This window comes from Columba livia, chromosome 1, assembly GCF_036013475.1.
Source record: "Columba livia isolate bColLiv1 breed racing homer chromosome 1, bColLiv1.pat.W.v2, whole genome shotgun sequence".
Classification (NCBI taxonomy): Eukaryota; Metazoa; Chordata; class Aves; order Columbiformes; family Columbidae; genus Columba; species Columba livia.
This window is the reverse complement of record NC_088602.1, coordinates 11,838,816-11,857,233: the sequence shown is the minus strand read 5'-3', so window position 1 is coordinate 11,857,233 and position 18,418 is coordinate 11,838,816. Positions and strand designations below refer to the sequence as shown.

At 39.6% G+C, this 18,418-nt stretch overlaps 1 protein-coding gene across 10 annotated transcripts in view; it reads right to left on the bottom strand.

Moving 5' to 3' along the window:
- Positions 1–18,418, bottom strand: part of FAT3 (FAT atypical cadherin 3) — a 419,173-nt gene that overhangs the window by 106,380 nt on the left and 294,375 nt on the right. The gene's annotated exons all lie outside the window — the stretch shown is intronic.

Here is an 18,418-nt window from a genome sequence, read left to right as displayed (position 1 = left end):
AATCACAAAGATATTTTTACTTTTGAGATGAACCTGGAACAGGGAACCTGCGGACTAGGAATTCATTTCTCAAAACATAACATCCTTTTATCTCAAATTCTGCAAGTTTATCTCAGACAAGAGAACTGGAATTAACCCATTAAGCAGGATCCCTGCTTTTTTTCAAACGTATTTTAAAGTTTCTTCAGTCACTCAATGAATTTGAAAGATGCATATGTTCTTAAATCCTAAAGGAATCTCTGTCACTTTTTTTCCTATTAATTATTTTCAATTTCTTAAACAACAAAAGAATTTCTGTCAGTTCTTTTCATTCATTACTTGAGATTTGACAGCTCATTAATTCCAAAACTGCTTTATATGATTGTAAGGAGAACAGAGAGACAGGTAACAAAAAATTTCTGTTGCACTGTGTAAAGAGCACACTGTGCCGGCAGAAGCACGGAAGAAATAAAATCTTTGAGACAAAAGTTAATTAGTAATTTAGGTGCAGCTTAAACAGAATTACTAATAATTTTCAGTCTGAAACACTGTGAAAATGAAACGATCCAAGATCAACAAGCACTCAAGAGATTTAATAATATGCCTTCAAAACGCAATCAATATGTTTCAAACTTCTCCCTCAATATTTCGATTGCATTTATAAAGAGAAAGAAATAAGGCAGAAAGTTATTTCTGTTTGCATGAAAGAAGTTCAAATTTCACTTTCAGCTACATATGCTAACATGCCAAGTGCCACAGTACCAATTTTTGATGATGGTGAGCCAAGATTTTACATACCCTTCCCTGCTTGCACTGTGTGATCACTGCACACCCGTTGCTTTGCTGGTTAACTCCTTGATGCTTTATTTTTCCTTCAATATTTATTTTTCCTTCCCCTTACATTTATTTCCCCTTTACATTTTTCCTTCCCCTTATAAATCATATAGTCCTGATGTCCAATCCTCTGGCAAAGCAACATTTTCTGGGAACAATGTCCCTTGCCATTGTCCCCTCCTTGCGACAGAAGTCTAAACTTGAGTAACCCTTATTTAGTACTGTGACCAGCAGAAATACCTTGTTTTCTATGAGTAAAGTAAAAGACCTTTTCAATTTCCTGTATTTAACTACACTTTTAAAAACTGATACAGTAGAAGAGAGAAGACTGACAACCTTAGGGACCGAAACCTCTTATTCACAGAAAAATAAATGGTATGGCAACCTATAGTGGCGATGTAAAATCCTTCAAATCAGCCCATAATACATATCAGCCTCAGGCCTCTCTCTCGCAAGACTGTCACCAGGGTTGGCAATTAGCGCTTGTTGGGATCGCCGCCTCGTGATGGGGACGGCTGCTGAGAGCCGGACGGGGACCATCCCCACCCTGCAGAGCCACCAACGCACCATCTGCCCGTCACCAGCGAGGGGGTGCGGGGAGCGGACCCGCAGCTCATTACCGGTGTACTCAGCCATCCAGTTCCCAAACGCTACAGTCTCCAAAATAGCATTTGTAACGCCAAAAGGCTGCACACATGGCTGCAAATCTGCCTTTCCACCCAGTGCCGGTAACACCACTGAGCACTTCAGCTCTCCACTCTGCCGCTCCGGGACAACTTCAGAGCTTGTGCAGCAAACAAAAAGCCAATTCTGCCAATTCTCCTATTACAGACTTTCAGCGATGAATAACTTTTGCCCCACTTAAAAGCTAATCCTCTCTATTTCTGTTCTGCTCCGGTGCAACTAGCCAGGCTTTAGGCAGGAGCTCAGGTTTACAAAGAAAATCCTTTTTCAGGATTTCTGCTGACTCTACAGATAAAATAATCAGTGATGCCAGACAGTATAGGCTGTAGTGCACAGAAACAAATGCTGGTCTAAAATACCAGCAAAATGCCTTTTATGTTGTGTGGTAAAGATCTTAATGCGTTGAAAATACTAGTAAGAGTCAGGAAACTCTTGTTTTCTGAATACAACATGACTCAACTTTTTTTAAAAAAGTATATTTTTCACAAGCTTCTAGCAGTGACCTACAAAAAAAAGGAGGGATGAAAAGAAGTTTACAAATAACAACAGTTAAAATACCTCTGAAAACCACAGTGGTATAAACAGTCAAGCAACTGTGATGAAAAACTTACTTAGGCCAAGAGACTGCTCAGTAAGTGAAGTTGTCCTGTCTTACCAACGCACAGTCTCACAGTTTGTTAGGCTACTGCTGACATCCTGACTAACGTGGTGTTGTGGCAGTAAATACATGCGTGTATTTGTTTTTTGTAAGCCAAACATTGTGGGAAAACCCTTCAATAACATAAAAGTTGCACTGAAAATATTTGCTGATGGCTAATTAAAAATAGTAATGGCTTTAACATGTAATGCCAGCTGATAAACAGAAATTAACATAGAAGGCCTGCAGTTAATCACTTCTACTCTGTCTAAAACTTTACATCCCTGGAGAGGAAAACGTTACGTCCCAGCGAAGCCTTTTTCTCTGGGTGACACTGGAAACTTTTCACAATGACAGGCTCCAGCTCCACGCGAAAAGCTCTGAGTGCCAGACACGGGAGCTGCGGTGTGAGTCAAAGCCCTCTCTTTGCAGGCATGCAAATTAATTAATTAAGCCACCCTCACACCGGCAATTTGATTATTTCCCTAACTGTAAATCCGCGCCCTGGCTGACCCCTCTTTTCTGCTCCATCAGCCTGAGCCCAGCCTGGGCTTTACAGGTTCCAGCTACAAACACGGTCAAAGAGCTGCAGAAATTTCCTCTGCCCCTACAGAAGAAAAAACAAACCAAAGCAAACCAAAACACATGACAACACGTTAAAACAAAATAACAAATTGCTGCCAGTTCAAAATTGTTCCCAGACAAAACTGGGGAGGACTGGAGAGGTCGTTCAGCACACTGATCTGCAAATACTGTTTCCATCAGGACACTCTATCACACCAGCCCTCAGGGGCCCCTCTAACCAAGGCAATTTTGATTCAAACATTACCATAGTTCTCAGCAAAATCCTTAAACAGCTGGAAATTACAGTGAAAAGTAACCAGGGAGGGAGGTTGGGATATTTTTAAGACAAAGATACAAATGCTAACCCACAGCTGGTATCTCTGGAAATGCGAAAGGCAGATGTGCAAGGCACAGGAGAGCTTGCCAGGAGAGAAGATGTCATTCAGGACCAGTGAGGTCCTTTTGTTTAGAAACCTGCAGATGTCATGGCAAACAAACAAAAGAAAAAAAACAGAGAAGAAAGGTGATATAGATGAGTGACAAAGAAGACAGTCTCAATATATGCTTGTCTAGATCTGGCATCAGAAACCCAACAAGAGGTGAATCTCACAGTAATCAAGATGGGGAAATAGTGAGGACCAGTGTTAAAGCTTTCCCAGAGGAGATAAGGAATGGCTGCTTGGTCAGCACGTGCCTTCGTAAATGCTGAACACCTCCAGTCCCTGTGCTGAGTTTGGTATTCAGATGTCAGTGTGTGCAGAGATGCCGCTGCTCGCCCATGTGCACCCTGAGATGGGCCAGCCAGCTACTGTCCCCTCTGCCCTTCTGGTTAGATATTGCTGCTCATGCTGTGTCAACACAGCCTAAGCACAGGATACAACCTCCCAAAGCTCGGATATGGCCACGAAAGCTGCTGAATTTTAATTCTCTGACCAACCATACAAAGGGTTGGTCCATTCACCAGCCGTCGAATATCTTAAAAGGAATGTGATGGCATGTTTAATGGGGTCTCATGGCAGCAGACAGCAATATTAATATAAACTTCATATAACCACTTTTGTGGTGAAAACTTGAGCATCACAGCTGTCACTTGCAGACAGCTCCACTACAGTTTTCTTCATAAAACAAACAGTTTCTCTCAGGAAACTACATTTACCCATTGGCTTTAATGTTTATGACTTTACTGAACCATGTAAGCTAATACACATATAGGCATTGGTTACCTGGAAATTTCTTCACTAGAGTAACAATATTCACACATCCCTTACAATGCTTCCTTCAGCTGGACAGACCAGAACAAGACCTCCTGAATTTCCCTCTACTTTGACCAGACACGTATTTTTGGATAAAAACACACAAAAGTATCTGCTCCTGCACTATATGACATTCAGTATAATAGAACTTTCAAAATCCAAGTAAGGCAATTTACATTTCTGCTGCAGGATTTACTTCAGTAGGTTTGGTCTACAGACATGAACACCACCTTTCCTACAGGACCGAGAGATAATCTTTCGTGTTCATGTTTATGTTCGCGTTCACAGATCAATTACAAAGCAAGTCCCATAGCAGTAGACCTTCCCAGTCAAAACCAAGGTTAACACGAACTGTTAACAAACAACAGCTGGAATGTTAGATATGAAAATTTCATTTTAGGAGCATTGAGAAGGCATGGAGGAGACACATACTGTGAAAGCTTTGGCTAAAACACAGCGTCAGTCTAGAAGACCCCAAAGCTGATGACAAAAATAGTTTTGCCTTGAGGTGGTCACTCTTATGAATTGGACTGTGACACTTAACTGAAGAAGGTTTAGCTCTTGAACTTCTTCAGAATACGATTGCAACTGTGAGGACCACCTTCCTGAATTAAAAGTACAATATTGAGTCTCATTAACAAAAGCTCGTGACTTCCAAGACAATTATTAACTCAGCTGGCGAGAGTAGCTAGTAGGGATCTTGCTTCAACAAGTATAGCAAGACAATCAGCAGGTTTTTAATCTCAGTTATCAAGCCTCAAGAGAACAAGAATCTTCTTCCCACATCATTCCTTGGCAGAAGGAAATACTCAGCCTACCCAATTTTTAAGTTAAGAGGAACTGCCACATTACTGTCATTAGCATTGCAAAACTCTGAAGATGTCATATTTGCTTGTTTATTTTTGTTCGTGTGATAACTGCTTAATGCAAAAAGCGCGAGCTGAGATGCCTGCGTCTCATCTGAGGAGTGCGCATAATGAGGTTTTCAGGTTAAAGTCTCCCCCTCCCCCCAACCAGAAATGCCAATTTTGCTTCAGAAAACTTTAGAAAAAGAGAATCTGGTTCAGTTACTGGAGACAGAAAAATGATCAAAGGGAGCCTGAGAGCTGAGGCATATCCCTGCTGTTAGTGACTAATGGGTTTGTTTCTTCTGCCAATGCACAAACGAGCTGCAATACCTATTGTAAGATACTCTGGAATTCAGCCCAAGTAAGAGAAATAAAAGATTATAAAGGAGAGCTCATTGAGAGATGAATGAAACTTTAAAGTCAAATACACTGAATTACTATCTCTGCCTACTTCAGAGAGAGACTAAATTTGCGGATAAGTTCTTACAAGAAAATATTTCTTTTTAAAATGCATGATATTACTGAGCTACATGTCGGATCATTGCTACAAATAGAGGCAGCGTAGCTCAGAGACATACAGAATAGGAGAGGAAAAAAACGGTAAATAAGTTTTGGGTTTTTTTTAGTTCAACAGAAATATTGAGTTAGCCATAGCTTTCTAATCCTTTATTTGGCAACTGCGGAAAAGAAGTGGGAAACTGTTTATTTCACTTTTCCTTACAGAATGTAGTGCTGTCCCAAAAGGTAAATTACTTAAACACTTCTTGAAGAAAATAATGCCAATCGTACCAATATGATCCTTCTTTCCTTATATCCCTTACAATGTGCTAATCTGGAAACTATTGTTTTCAATCAAAAAAACCAACCAACCAAACAAACAAACCAACAAAAAAAAAACATACAAAAAAAAACATTAACTCTGGCCAGCTATGAGAAACAAATAATTTAGAGTACATTTTGAATACAGGTTATTACTGACACAAACACTTAAGATGGCTGATTAGAGACATCAATGGCTTCCAGCCACATTCAACCTAGAAAATTATGCATAACGGTCTGTTATACCATTTGAGAATTAACAATGACATCAGGTAATTTCAACGCAGTCTTGCCAAAAGACAGGAAGGAAGGAAGGCTTTTTCGGTTGGGGTTAAATACTCCCTGCGGCATCTGTAAACTTAAATATTTGAAGAGCATACTGAAGAAAGTCTTAGAGGCTTCAAATATTAACTTTTGTGAGAATCACAGTACTGAGCCCAGTAGATAGTAACCAAATGACCTGGCAAACGAAATACCAGAATGCATGACTTAAAGGTCCCAAAATACTACTGCTACAACAATGACAACAATGACTACTACTAGTATTACTGCTACTGCTGCTGCATTTATTCAGTGTCACGCTTTTTTCTATGAGCTTTTAAAAGTTGTAACAGACTTGTATTTTAGCTTCAGTAGCAACGCAAGGAAGGATCTGCACAGCTCTTGACAGTGACTCCTTAAAAAGAAAATAGTAATTTTCTATGGGCACTGCTTTTAAAGTTCATTGCAGCTTGGAGATCCTGGCAACCTTTGTGCATGAGGCTGTATTTACAGTGTTCTTCAGTCAGTACGTGCTAAGGTAAGTGCAGAACCATGCATTACTCCATTAAATTCCCAGCAACACAGAGCAGTGTTAAAGTAAACTCCTTAAGGCAATCTCAGGAAGTATCTTCCTCTCCTTTTAACTAAGTAAAAAGAAAACTATAGTCCTCATGAATTTAATATATATATAATTTTGTTTTTTGACAAACTGTAGATAAAACTTTGCCCAGAAGTGACTCTAAACTGATCACTTTCCAGAAGTCCAAATGTGCATCCTACTTCCACTTGCGGAGTTAAATACAGAAAATCTGCAGCTCTACTGCCTAACAGTAGTGTGTAATCACTTATGATTCAGCAGAAATCATCTGGTAAGAAAAACCATTGCTCAAGTAGGACTTTTCCTGACCTTCTAGACGATAACACCACCATCAGAAGTGGTGCTTGAAACTGCATGTATCATATTCCATGTTGAGCAGTTTGCAAAGTTTCTAACTAGAAGACTGGAAAATTTGAGATGGTCGTAGTAGCAACACCAACCTCAGACTCCAAATAACAACTGTAAAGGTCTTTTGAGTACATAAAGAACTTCCTTTCTTTGTTCATGAGGCTGCAATAATGAATCTCACTACCCCAGCATATAATGAAGAAAAATTTTAAAGCAGAAGAATACACTCCAAATAGTCCTATGATAATACCTGGACCCAAGGATGTTTACGCACCTTCAGACTGACATCTCACAAACAAGATAAAGACCGATTTGCAATTGCTTAAAAATAATTCTTGTAGGCATATGGAACCTCTTTAGGAACAAGATATTGCTAAACAGAAGTGTAACTACCTTCATAGACTCTAAAAGAGAAAGAAGATAAAAGTTGTGTATTGATCTTCACAATAAACTTTGAAGAAGGTGTTTAGCTCCTGCTGGTAGTGAAGATTATAATCAGAGAATTTTGTGTGAGTAGACAAATCTGAGAATATTTCACTTCAAGCAGCTTTAAATAACATAAAGCTTGCAAATGAAGGTATTTATGCAGTTTAATGTTAGTAGTAATCTCTATGTCAATTGTAATTCCATTCACACCTGAATACCTACTTCAGCCATTTATGGGTTTTGCTTTTCTTGTGATAAGAAACACCTGTGATCAAATATTGGTAAGTTCCCCTCTACCAGATCTACTTCTACAGATAATGCCCTTCTTCAAAATCTCAGCACTCAGGACATACAGTAGCTCTCAGTTTTTGTGCTTCAAAAGCAGCATGCATCAACTTCTAAGTTCATTGCACAGGCTTTTTCTCAAAGATTCAATTACCCTTAATTTTCTGTCCAGAAAAGTCACTTGATTTTTATCTTCACTGTAAGCAGGAGCCAAACACCTCCTTCAAAGTTTCCTCAAAATTACGAAGATGATAGTTACATATCCCCAGTCTTTCCTTTTTCACACTAGACCAGTCAATAAGTGTAATCATGTGAGAAAAACATTCTGGCTGTTAATAAAGACACAAGATTTCATCCATGCTTCCAAGATCTTTTCCTAATATCAATAATTTATGTTTTAACTACCAGCAGAAATCTGTGCTCAAAAATACATGCTGATACATTGCCAAAATTTAATCAAGCTATAGTACTAGTCACTGTGGAGTTAGTTAATCAAGCAGCAAAACCGTATATACTTTACAATATTGCTTGGGTGTGCAGCTGTATCAGTTTGTAGTACAGGTCCCCAGATATTCAAACTGATGGGAAATCAAGGTACAGCAAGTCTTCCAGCAGAAACTCTCCAATGTGGTGCGGTGATGTCCTGTGTGTGGCAATAGCATCTGTTTGGCAGTAAGTCAGCGGCACTGCCTCCCGCTAACATGGGACACGCTTACTCTAACAAAACACACAGTATGAAGGAGCTTGCTCGGCGTGCCCTTAGAAATATTGTGGCATCCGGTTTCTGTTACAACACAGTAATCATTTAATCTAAAACTTTCAGTCTTCAAATGAATTATTGTCTTATCTCCTAAACTAGAACATGAAAACTTACTTCTAAACACTTTTTGTCCTGCTGCCAGCCAGTCCCTTCTGATGGTGACCGAAACACCCTTAGGTGAGACTCTGTGACAGTCAGTCTTGAAACAATATTGTAATTATTTAGGAGGTAATTCATTTATTTGGTCACCAATGAGATGAAAGATATGTACTGTGATTCCCTGAAGTTATTTACTTTATAGATGGACTGATTCCAAATTCTACTCTGCTATACAAAGCAGAACCAAGGATTTTCAAAAGATAACACTTTTTTTTACACTTTTTTTTTTAATTACTCCAGCAAGCAGCACTTGGTTGTGCTAATGGAGGATGACACCACCTTGTCTGTGGCAGAAAGGCAGATTAAGATGCATTCAGCCCCATCTCCAGCTCCTCCTCCAGCCATTTGTTCTTCCCCTGTCATCCCCTGTTTGCAGCCACCTTCACCCGTCAATAAACTGTCTGTGCATCTGTGCTACGAACAGGGCGACTGAAATAATCAGGGTTTAAAACAAACTGCCTCCAGAAAACAAAACCCCCAAAAGGCAGATGGTTAACGAGTGATGGTGGTGAGAGAGCAAAACGAGGAGAGGCACGCCAGGTCCCCAGGTCAGGGTGGGGGACACTGCTTAAGACGTTTTGGCTACTGAAGGAAAACACATTGTGTAACTACAATTTTGGTGATTGCTGGCTTAACTGAAATGGAGTTAATTTTCTTCATCCAGCTACAAATTCTTCTTTTTCATAGCTAGCACAGCCATTGTTTGGATTTTTAAGAATAATAAGATAGCACCCCGGAACAGAATTAATGTTTTTCTTCAAGTAACTGTGTTTTTGAGTTGGAATGAAGAGAACGTAAGAACTTACTGGTATCTTTGCTCTTTCCTGGGAAATCAAGGTCTTTCTGGGCTTTCTATATGAAGGTTTGAAGCAGCTAGAAAGGGGAGCATAGATGGGACCGACTTTGGCTGGTATCCCGGCTGATCAATGACAATATTCCATGCCATTAGCATCATGCTTCATATTCAACAGGAGTCTGGTTTTCTGGCTAAAGGGACCCATTCCGGTTCTGCTCCATTTCAGTTGAGTTCCATTGAGGAGTTCTTTAGTTCGGCCTTTTGCCATCCCGCCATTTTGCAGTTGGCCTCTGGGCCTTGCTACATTTTCGGCTTTTTTTGCTCTCTCTCTCTGGGACCAGCTGTTCGGGACCAGGGTGCTCTCTCTTCCTGGGACTGGCTGCTCAGTGCAGACAGAGTTTGTGAGGAACTGCATTGAGTATCACTTATTTTATATTTTTTTTTCCAATTATCATCTTCTTCTTCTTCTTCCTCTTCTTCTTCTTCTTCCTCTTCTTCTTCTTCTTCCTCTTCTTCTTCTTCTTCCACTTCTTCATCTTCTTCTTCCTCTTCTTCATCTTCTTCCTCTTCTTCTTCTTCCTCTTCTTCTTCCTCCTCTTCTTCATCTTCTTCCTCTTCTTCTTCCTCTTCTTCTTCTTCTGTTATTTTCTTATTTTATTAAACCATTTTAATCTCAGTCCACAAATTTCTCCCTTCCCTTTCAATTCTCTCCCCTACTTGGGGGTCCTGAGGGGGGAGTGAGCGAGCAGCTGTCGTGTTTTTGATTGCTAGCTGGGGTTAAAACACAACAGTAATGAATTCTGCAATTTCACTATAGAGAGTAACCCACTCTCTGCACCCTTCCCAAAAATTATTGTTACTGTGGAATTCATCATTTACCAACAAGCCTTTGATCAATATCCAAGTAGGGAAAGCAAGTACCAGTGATCTCAAGGTAAAAGACTTTGTGTCCCATTAGTAAATGCTGAAAATACCCAATTTCCATCTTACACTATTTTTCTGCAATATGTGAGAAATAATGAATGCTCTCCATCCACACATACATGTAAAACATTTCAAAGACAGTTTCATAGCTGATAGCCTGACGAGTAGCCTCTGACATTTAAATGCAATTTGGTTTTTTTCAGGGTAAAAAATGAAGCTTCTAGAGTTTTATGTTCAAAATAAAGCTTACCAGTTAAAAACCTGATTACTAAAAAATTGATTTCTTAGCCAGGTAGAAAGTATATAAAATCAGACCTTTAAGGGGTACAGGCTGTTCCATATTTTTGATCTTGTAGAAATATTCTAAATTTGCAAAAGCAAAAATGTGCATTTTCAGCCTCAGAAATTGATCTGCCTTTAGTGAACATTCTCTCAGGGAGATTGCTGTGACCATTTTCATTAATCTAAATGGAAAAAATGAAGATGTGATTTTCTTTTTGTGCGTGATATTCAGGTTATTTGTTGGAAGTTTCTATGGTTAACAATGAGGTACAAAGTAAAATTTTAATCGACTTAGAGGACAATGTGATAGCAATTACTCATGTTTGATTAAAGCAATTTTTGGAGTCAGATGAGGACTACATCCTAAAATATTGTACAAAGTAGTATAAAAATGCTCAGAAAATCAGTATGAAAAATAAGGTAAAGGAGATAGATAACCATGAATAAGGAGCATGGCTGTTGGGGCTCTTCCCAAGGCAGGTTTTTTCAATGACAATATCATTCTGTTTCTTTCAGGCCAAGGAAATCACATCAATAATTGCTTTGATTTTAGCAATAAAAAATTCTACTTGACTCCTTTGTGCCTACTTCACAACTTTCTGTGACAAATTAATTTTAGACATATAATAAGCATTAATTGGGCTGTATTTAATCACCGTTTAATCTAATAGGCAACACAGACAAGCCTTATTATCTCAATTTCTACCTGTCTTTGATTCAAAGTGTCCTGAAAATACCCAACATCCAGCTAATATTGACATGGGGTCAATTTTACAAGCTGGTTGAGAATCAGCATGGTATTACTGACAGAGAAAAAAAAAAATGCAGATTCTAATTTTGAAGAAAAACTCATATTCTAGGAGCACTTTTTACTTTTTCCAAATTCAGTTTCCAGCTTTGAAAACTCAGCCCGAAAAATGGGCTTGGGTCTTATGTCCAGTGCAAAATATATGAAACTGAAATTTGGATAACTGTTCTGGTGATAAAGGGTGAGAGCCACCAGACCCTTCCCTACTGGGTGTATTAGGACTCCATGTTCCATCAGACATAGTAAAAACCTTGTTTTTTCTTCACTAAACAAGACAGACACAGCTAAGCACGTGTTTAGGGACCAGTTCACTGTAGCGCTGTTTTTCATGTAGGTTGCTGAACATCTACAAATGTCCTCAAGCAACTGAATAGCCTCAGCATCCCCAACCACTCCACAGTCGGTGGGGTACGCACATGCTGCATGGCTGAAAACACAGAGGGGAAGCCTAAAGACAAACGTTCCCCTGCTGAACCCAGCTCATGGTGTCTGAGCAGCCAAACAATCACAGGTACCTTCTTGGTGGAGAAGGACCTGTGAAATCCTCCAATTTGGAAATCAGTGGGGATTGACTTTGGTGAGAATGGGGTTGCACCTAGAGCTCAACAACTTCATTTCAGTAGTTTTTATTTCTCATGCAAGCTTTTGGGCTCCAGTTGCACTGTAAACCTGCGCCTAAATGGCAGAGATGTGCACCACCACAGCACCACCATCACTGTATGCTTTATAACCGACTGGGAAGAATCTTCCTTTAACACCCAGGCAAATGAGGGATTTTCTGTTTGCTTTAAAGAAACAGCAATTTCATATGCAATGATTTTTTTAACATGATTTTTTTCCCTGTTGGTTCAATCTGTTACACATATAGCCAGTGATCCTTATGAACAATGATGTATATGAATAATTTCCAGGATGTGCCAAGACCGTACTGCTGACATAAAGAAAGAGGTGTGCATGTAGGAACAGGGTCATTTGGGGGTAACGATACAACGAGCAAAGCTGTCCCAAAGTTTTAACATTCCAAATATGTGTTGCCGAAAAAAAAAATCTTAGCCTGAAAAGTTAATTTCCCTGAGTAACACTCAGAATGCATTAAAAATGTTCAGGGTATTAATATTAATTAAGCAATTAATACTATTATAATTAATTAATTACACAGTGCCTGGAGTCCTGGAAAGGGATCTTCATGTGTCTGAATAATAAGAAGATGACATTCTACTCCTGCAGTGCAGCAGGAATTTTAAGAGATCACAACTTTTAAAATATTCTTAGCACTTTGATTCTTCTGTAGAACTAGTCTTTAACATGCATTTGGTTTTTGCAGCCACAGGATGGCATTCACTGCTGTGCAAAGGGTCAGTGAAATGTAAGAAGAGCTTAGGAAGCGTACTTTACATCTGAGGAAAGGAAATATTGAATCAGAAACGATTACTGCAAATTTACTGCTTTCTACTGATGACAACCATTTATTCAAGAGCATGGTATCAATATCTTATCATGCACAACCCCTAAAGGTTAATTTTTTTACTGTATGGACACCAAGGGCCTTAACAGATACTTATTTTGCCTGACTTCATTTTGCTGGGATTTTCTAAAAATACAAAGCAGCAATTCCAACTTGAGATACCAGCAACTACATAAAACACTTCAGTTTCACTTCCACAGTTCATGCAGTCACAGTAACTCTTTAATGGATTTATATAGGCTCATAATTTACTGTTTATTTTCCCATTAGGGCAGTATAGGAGTAGGTGTTGACACATGGCATACCAATGGGAGGACAGTTGTACTGAACGAGTGGCCAAGGTGACTGATAATTGGATTGCAAATGTCAAAGAGTGTGGCTGAAAAGCCAGGCATATCAACCCACACGTAGTTTTCCCAGTTGTGAAATGAAAGTTAAGAGCAGGGACAATCAGCTACAAGTAGTTAGGATTTATAGAGTTGGGTTTGAAGTCAGCGGCAAGCAGCACCCAATTAACTTCAGCAGAGATGTCCAATGCCACCGGTAAAACGGCTGGATTTAGAGTGATGAGTAAGAATGTCAGTCTGAGAGACAACCTGGTAACGCCATTAACCTTTGTGAGATTGCCCCACCGATAATGGGTTCTGGGGGACAATAAAACACTGCATGAGACAATATGCCCAATTTGGTAGCGCAGGACTGATACATGGGAGAAGGAGAATTCTCCCAGATTCATTTTACGGGCCTCCAATTAGCCCTCACTAGTTGAAGGGAGCGAAAAGGGGGAAGCAGGAGTGCCTCTAATAAGTCGCTTTGTTGGTTTGTAGCAGAACAGGCTGAAAAATAAACATTTTAGGAGCTGCTTTGCTTTTGAGATTGTCCCAGGAGGCGTTAAAGGGGCTGGGCACTTTGCTGGAAAGAGCCATGAGAAAGCTCCTGATTTATGGGAGCTCTTTGACAGCACAAGTGCATCCTGTCAGCATCGGAACAGGAGGCGTGATCCCTTGGCACGGGGAGATCGGATGTGTCAGCCCCAATAGCCTAATCCCCATGGTTAGATGCTGGGGTCAGGACCGCAGATGCTCACTCATGATGTGGAGCCCTGGCCGACACCATCTATAGATGCTGCTGCTGCTTCCTTTGAGAAACTGTATACAAAATATAAATATATTTGTTCTCCAAAAGCACATCCCATTTTAAAAATGGGGATATTAAGAGTGAGTCTAATCCAAGGATTACTGATCTGACAAAAATATCTAAATCTTATTTACAGGCTCAGTGAGGCAAAGGCAGTTCGTCAATCAAGCGGAGTTTAAGATGCAATTCCCGTTTTGCTATATAAGTCTGGAGAATGTGTGCTCAGTAACCTTTAGAAAATAGAGCATGAATGTGTAATTTATTCAGCTACTACTGTTTAGGCATCCATGGGGTAGTGGAGCACACTGCACACCCAGAGAAAACGGGGCGGGGGGGTCTCAAGTTAGGAAGTCCCGAGGTAGCTCTCAGTCCATGCTACAGCGTGGCGGAGAGGAAAGGGACATCAAATTAGCCCTGCAAGAACTGAAGGAGGTACTGAAAACACATCCCACAGCTCCGAGTCGGGTAATTTGCTCTGTCAAGAAGCAGGATAAATGACGGGCTCATGCTGAGCTCCGGGCTGAAGCAGCAGGGGTTTCTTTCGGGAGCCAGCAGCTTGCTGGAAGTTGGGCGTCCCATCACCGGCGTGATCCATCACCAGGCACCCTCCCCGTGCTGCAGAACAACAACGTCTTCTGTACCCTTCAGACTCCTTTTTATTAAAAAAGCCACAGCTTTCAGTTGATACTTTCACACTGAGAGTCGGATATTATGAGGATTAAATGCCTGAAGAGAAGGCATTTAAAGCAAACATTATTTTACTTTTTAAAATGCCGTCCTCTGGCTCAGGTGCTACAGTTAAGGCTGCACTCAAGCAGTATCTAGTGGTTTGCAGCAAAACCAGTGAAAGATCCTTAATTGTACATATACTTGGTATACACCAGTGGGGAAAAAAATAAAGGGACAAACCCTGGGCTTTAGTATTCAATTTAGTCTCACAAACATATGGCCAAAGCTATGCAGAGAGAGCATATGCAGGTCAACTTGAACAACACGGTTTTGGTGAGGAGGATGAGAACTATATGCAAGTCTACTTCTCATGTCAGTTAATATTTTTATTCCTTCTGCTATACATAATAGTCTTTTCTTGAGACCGAGCGGACTTGACTCATTGCCTTTTGCATCCCTCTCAGTCAACAGAGGCCATGCCATTCTGGCACACTTTGATATATCACCTAATAACACACCATTTATGCTTTGCTAAAATGTGTAGTCTCAAACTTATGACTTTCTAGTAATTTTTCGAGTTTTTGTTAACTGTAGTCATTTTTTTATGTGACAACATAAAAACACGTGTTTAAATTCTCCATTTTTTTTTCCCAAGTCTTTAAAAGAGATGTTTGGCCTTGGGGGTCAAGAGCACATTTTCATTTATACAACACCTTAAAATTATCTGGTAAGACAGTGGAAGGAAACAAGATTCATAAGGAAAAACAAATATATTTGAGGCTGTGACAGAAAGTATTAAGTTATTTGTTGGCATCTGGATTAAAGATAACATGCTGGTCCTCAGAGAAGTTGAGGCCATAAACTGACATACTGCTACTACTAATATTTGTATTTTTTTACTTTCCCAGGGAATGTGAGAAAAAATAATCCATTATTTTGACTCTGACATTTTTGCTCTCAGTTATTCATGTTAATCCTTGCTTTTGAATATTTAGAATATTCCTTGCCAAACAAAGTATTATTTTTTGCCAAAACATAAAATGTACTCTAGAACTGCTATGATAACATTTTCAGTGTCTCTGTATCATGAGAGATTAGCAAACAGCAATATTACATTTCAAAATGAGGACATTAATCTGTTTCCTGACAACTGAAATTTGTTAGGCTGGGAAAAGAAAATTACTGCTTTTGAGGGCAGATTTTATAGCACTTGATGCTTCAGGGCCTTTGTACTTCTCTGTTTAAATCATATCTTCATAAAAAGCAAAATAATTGTTTGTTCTCTGATTATTATCAAGCTGAAGTTAGATAAGAAAACCATTAGGATTTTTATGTTTCACGATAATAAATTTAGAGAGAAAAAAGGTGTCAAATATGCTTATTAAATTGATTCTCGACCCGATTAGAGGTGTTCTTATCTCTAGTTGTCTAGTAAATACTTTGTGTCATGTTACAAATTACGCTGAATACTCCAATCTCATTTCGGCACATTTCACACAATGATGCACTTTTGCCATAACAAATTATTTTTAAAACAAAAATATAAACCATTTTTTTTTAGGTTACCATGTTTTTGCATGACATTTTCCTACCCTTTCCAATATGTCTTTTTGCTCAAGCTGAATGTTGAAGGATTATGTGGCAGAGGGACGGGGTGGCAATCTGGTGAAATGAAAGAACAGATAAAGAGGGAAAATACATAATATTGCAAGACATTACAGGCTATGGTGAGAAGACTGTAAGGCATGTGATAAGACTCAAAGAAAATGTTGTATATTCAAGGTATACTATGAAGATGTTCTCATCAAGTGCATGGACTAGTGGAGAGGCTTTCAGGGAATGAAGACTTTTTGTACATCAGAAATACTGGAAATTACGAGACCCTGTATAATAAGAGCATTAAAAAGGCAGAGACAAAAAAAAACAGAGGAAGAAGCACTGACAAACCCAAATGATGTTACTCTAGATGGACCATATGATTGAAGAGAGTAGACCTCAACAATAAGGATGATCTTCACCATGAAAGAGAAAAGAGAGCTGTAGGGAAGATGATAGCAAAATCTAATACAACTTGCAAAAGGGAAGAGTTGTGGCAGTTTTATCCTTGTGGGGAGGCTGCCTGTAAACTGAGGGGCTCAGAAGATGATCTGTGGAAGGGACCACTGAAGCTGTGAGTGTCCTTGGAATCTACTCCAGTCAGACTCTATGGGCACTGCAACAGCCTGTGATCAAAGGGCACATCTCAAACCAGCCCCAAATCCATTCCATTCAAAGGAACTGGAGATTTGGTGCTGGGATCCCTACATGGTGAATTGCAGGGTGGTTGGCTTTGGTGCATATAAATGGTGACGGCAAGTGAATTCACTGTGAAAATATCCCAGAATTAACTTTTTTTAGAGATAACAAGCATGACTTCTGAACAGCTGAGTACAGATCACCATGGGAGAATGGACAAATGGATGCAAAATTTGTATAAGGGCATGTTTCTAAATGATGGATTAATTAAAAGGCACACTAGGATTTTCTATACCCAGAAAGGATTTTAGTACAGATGCAAAGTATTCCTAACTGAGGAAGATGCTTCTCTGCCTTAAATGTAACACTTAGCTTGGTCTTAGCCAGGAAGGCAGGAAACTGAGACCTCCACAAAATGTGTGTGTGCTCCAACTCTTACAGGCATAAATTAACAGTCTGGCAGCTGATGGGTATTGCGAATGCTACAGAAAACATGATATAGCACTAAAGCAGACATGCTTCAGATAACATAAAGGCTTTGTACATCTAAAATAGATTCAAATCATGTGAAAGATTTCCTGCTGCTTCTGCAGAAGATTAAAACATTGGTGCATTCATAAAACAAATGTGAAGATTTAAGCAAAGCAGCGTGCCCTTCACAATGACTCTTTGTCTCACCGAGCATGGAGCCCAGCAAAAGAGACATCCTGAAAGAGTATATCTGACCAATTTGGGCCTCGTAGGTGGGCTTCCATTTATAAAAAAGAGAGATACAGATCTTAAGAAACATACAATGAAGAAAAAAGCTGTTAACCCTGAGCTAATCTGAGAGCTAATCCCTCAGTGAGAAAGCAACATTAGACCGAACTCCTAAATCCTAACAGAAAAGAAGAACTTGGTATAGATTAACCATAGAATTTGCCTACACAAGCTTAGCATGAGAAATGATTTATAAAATGAGAAGGAAGACCATTAATATATCCCTCTTTGTTTCAACAGCCCTTAACACATGGGTGCAGACCTAATTTGCAAACCACACAATAATGTCTGGTGTTTTAATAATACTTTTCCATCCCATTTGCATTGATCTAATGCTCTGCCACCTCATAGTTCTGCAAACAGAGAAAAAGAAACAGGGGTTGAAATTGCTTTTCTCTCATGTCTTCAGTCACCCATTTCCAGATATATCTGGGGAAATGCAGCCATGGGTGCGGATGTCTAATTCTCTCATCCTGGGGATTATAAGGGATAAGTTCAAGAAAGTCATTGCTACTGAAGCCAGACTAATCGCACCACTCAAGGTAAGCAAAGGAACTTGACTTTCCCCTTTCCATAGTGTCATCACATATGTCTTAACTTAAGGCTAGTTAACCGAAAGGTTGTTTTTTTGTACTACTTGACTTCACAACTGCAAGATGCTAAGTCCAGGGAGATTTTAATTAGGTCCAGAGGGTCAAGGAAATGCTGATACACCTCTAGGCTCCCAGGAGATGCTCAGGTCCTTGCAGGGTGGCAGCCCATGGGTTGGATTTGCTTCCTGGCACAATTCCACTTTCTCTGTTATGCCTTTAAAAGAGGTGGGAAATGCCTGAAAGGACAGCACATGAAGCCTATATATGTTGAGTATCTCCTTCCATTCTTGCATGT